General features: G+C 33.0%; 1 pseudogene; it reads right to left on the bottom strand.

The window, feature by feature from the left end:
• Positions 1 to 536: 536 nt before the first annotated feature.
• Positions 537 to 633, bottom strand: LOC138827395 (U6 spliceosomal RNA; annotated as a pseudogene).
• Between the last annotated feature and the right edge of the window lie 3,410 nt (positions 634 to 4,043).

The following is a 4,043-nucleotide window of genomic DNA, read 5'->3' as shown; positions in this document are numbered from 1 at the left end:
TGAATTGCCTGCCTTGGATGGAAAAATGTATTCAATAGATTTTGTAAACATGTATAATAATTTCTTCAGAGTTTGTGATTTTTTAATAAGAAATAATTTTAATTTACCTGTTGAAATGAGTAGTACAGAAACTAAAATATTTCTGGTGCTTGTCTGAAAAAGTATATTTTAAAATATTCTATATTCTATGTTTGCATAATGTTCATAATTTATTTTCTCCTAGATATACGTTGAATTCTATATTATTTTATAATATATAAGTTCATTAATGTGTCCTTTCCGATTGTATTCCATATAGAAACAGTTTGATTCCTTTTTTTCTAGGTCTTAATATTATTTTTCTTTGGGATAAAATGACAATGTTGTCTAATTTGAAAAGTTTTGTAAAGTTTATGCTATGTAAACGCCTTTCTGAGGTGATTTAATACACTGATGTCAAACTAAATTTAATTATATGAATTACGTGTATTGTTAAACTTGTAATTTTGTAATCAACTTTTTAATCACTTTTTTTCATTTCTTGCATCTGAAGAATGAAAAATATGGAATACTTCTCAAATTTTCATATTATCCTTGTGCAAGTGCCATGTTAATCTCTGTATTGTAGTTTGAGTATACGTGCTGCTGAAGCATGTAGTATCCTCTAAATTTAATAGTTAATGCTGCAATCTTTATACAGGCTTATATCTATGGGTGCCTACTTGTAACAAGGAAACCTTATTGTTCCTAACAATGCTATCGATCTTATTTCCCTAAAATTCTGTGAATATTGGAAAAAATTATATTGATCAGTCGGTTGCTCACATTTGCAAACTTTTTTTTGCCAATGAATATCTTAAGTCTTTTTATTTGGAATTTGATCATACTCTCTATTACTTATAATTAGGTCCAAAGGTGATGGCTTTTTCAAGTATTTATTTATCCAGCTTTGTGGACCTAATGGATTCAAACTAAGCGTTGCTTAAGAGCTACTTCTAAACTTCTTCAGCTGACATTTTCCCAAATGAGGTGTTACTGGAACAAATGTCTACCTGAGCCTTTACCCTTCTTCCATGTGGGAACAGAACAACCAGAATACCTTACCCTGACAGCAAAGATTTTCTTACAAGAACAAAACTAATCTTGGTTACAAGGGATCATAGAGGGATGAACAGTTCAAAGAGAACTGTTCAGACGAGAAGGTATTTTATCAAAATATAATTGTTTATTATACCTTCCATTTAAAAGTAGCTAAAGCCAAGAAGTGAAAAAATTGTTCGTATGCATGATTACTTAATGTCCTGGCCTGTCTGTAAGTTCCTGGCAGGAACTTACACTACTGCCTTTTTATCACCAAATATTTTCATAGTTGCAGGAGAAGTGCATATGTTTCTCCTCATTATTAGGCATTAAATTGATAATGTTTTAATCACAGTGTTTCCTCTTGCCTCCATGCTGTAAATCTACAAATGATAAAGCTTTAGATCTAACTCTATCAAACACTGAAGTAGAGATAATGGAATCATACTTTAAAACAGAGTTGCCTTTGATACAGTAACTACAACAGAACAATACAAAACGTGTGTCTTTTAATCATATTATATATAGTTATATGTGCTGATTTTATATTTCACACAATGAAACTTACTAGAATTAGTTGATAATTTGACAAATAAATTGATATTTATTTACTCCAATAAACAGAATTGGAATATAAATATTTAGGTTTCAAATATGTATTAGACTAGAAAACGTATCAATGCAATCTTTTTAGTATAAACTTGTGATACATTATAACTCTTCTTGGTCTTCTGAATCCACATGATAAAAAAACAATGTTTTCCTCTAATCTGTAATGGATTTTACTCTGCTGCTCTGTTTATTGTTTTAACTTGCTTGTCCCAAACTGCTTTTGTCCATATTTCTGAAGCATTCTTACTGATTATGCCCAAATTTTGCTAAGATGTCTAAAAAATATTATTCTTCTGCAGTACCCATGGGTCCTAGGATCTCAAGGCCCATTTACCTGCATCATCAGATAACAGGGGCAAGACTTTTCACCAAGGCCCATGCAATATATCAACACAAAGTAATTGAAGACCCATCTCAATTTCGCATTTCCTATATTTCAGGGCCCCAATTCCTTGAGATGCAGGAATTAGCAGTAAGCAATTGTGAAATGCAAGGCAACTTAAAATGAAGGATGAGATCACAAAATTTGAGAGAAAGTACTGTAATTCAAACATTCAACTTACAGATGACCAGCCCATATGAGTGAACAAGTTCACAAATTGTCATAAGATTATTTTTAATACCCCTCACCTATGATTAACGAAAGATTTTATTCCAACATAAGTGGGCCAAAAAATAGTTCCTAGAAGGATAGATCTATAATTGGTCTACCAAAGCCTGAAAACTTGACTTAGAGGTCAAATGTAATTCAGAAAAACATTTGAAGCACTAAGGAGTGCTTCAAAACACTGGGACTTCAGTACAACATGGTTCTGTGGTATAAAAATGTCACTCTCAAACCAATGATAATCTACATTTAAATAAACTTTTAAAAATCACTTTCGCCCTTAGTTCATTGTTTGTGGGAATGTAAACTTGTTTAACCACTTTGGAAAGCAGTATGGAGGTTCCTCAAAAGACTTCACATAGATCTCCCCTATGACCCAGAAATCCCACTTTTGGGCATTTACCCAAATGTTTACAAACAAGACCACACTAAAGCTACCAGCACAACTATGTTGATTGCAGCATTATTTCCATAGCTAAGATATGGAACCGACCCAGATGTCCCTCAGTAGATGAATGGATCAAGAAAATGTGGTATATATACACAATGGAATTCTATGCCTCCATCAGAAAGAATGACATTGCCCCATTTGTTAGGAAATGGAAAAACTTGGAAAAAATTATATTAAGTGAAGGAAGCCAGGCCAAAAGAAACATAGGTCTCATTGTTTCCCTTATTTGCAATGTCTAGTATATGTATGAGTCAAGCGGAAAAGGTCAGATAATGTGAGGTCAGGAAAATGAACCCTTAGATATGTATTTTAATGTTTTTTTCTTTCATGCATGTGTTTCTAACGCATTTATAAGATTATCTCTTTGTTGCTTTGTATGTCCCTCCCCCACAGTATAATCCCTGCTTTCACTATATTTGGTGTCAGTATAACTTGTGGAGGAGATGGGGAAAAACCAGTGTTTAAGGATACAGGTGGACCTCTTGCAACAATGAGAAGTACAAGTTGTCATGTCCACAATGAGGTTTAAAAAATCCGTGCGGGGGGGGGGGGTGAGGGGGGGGAAGGAGAAGGATTGGGATTGGGGGGGAGGGGGGAGGCTGGGAAGGGATGTGAAGGGTAAACCAAAGGAGGAGGCTGCAATGCTTGGTAAGAAATGTACGCATTATCCTGCCCATGTAATTGTAACCCCTCTGTACAGTATGTTCACAAATAAAATAAAATTAAATTAAAAAAAATCACTTTCGCCAAAATAACATTTGACAAGTTAATGATACTTAGTGACATTACAAGTTTTTCAAGTGTAGGGAGCAAGTTACAATAGAGTTGAATTATTTACACAGCACTAATGCCAAACATGTTCAACCATTCAATAAAGTGTAGAAATAGTACCACCCACAATTTGTGGTTTTCAGTATGGGCCTTTCAGAAATGTGTTTAATATGTCAGCCTCCTAAATTTCAAACCCAAACCTTAGCTAATAAATTTCATCATTTTATAAGGTACATTTTAAACAATCACAAATAGTTGCCTCATCATATGTTATTTTATGTTTTCCCTCTGTCTAATATAGTAAGAAATATGACTTTAAGTCTTGAATATGGGTACTAATCAGAGATATGACAAACATAATATCTGTCTTCTATTTCTATCATATTCCTATCTAGGAATAAATTATAATGTTCTTCTTTTTCCAAAACTTATAGGTAGTAGAAAATATTATTCCATGTAAAATAAAAGAATCACACGATTTTACAAAGCCATTTATAAAAATGCATAGTTAGAAATACATTCTAAGCCATTTTTTAACTTTCT

The sequence above is a fragment of the Dipodomys merriami genome, unplaced genomic scaffold (assembly GCF_024711535.1).
Source record: "Dipodomys merriami isolate MVZ:Mamm:240054 unplaced genomic scaffold, mDipMer1.0.p SCAF_155, whole genome shotgun sequence".
Lineage (NCBI taxonomy): Eukaryota > Metazoa > Chordata > Mammalia > Rodentia > Heteromyidae > Dipodomys > Dipodomys merriami.
The sequence above is the reverse complement of the archived record's forward strand: the minus strand, read 5'-3'. Positions and strand labels throughout refer to the sequence as shown.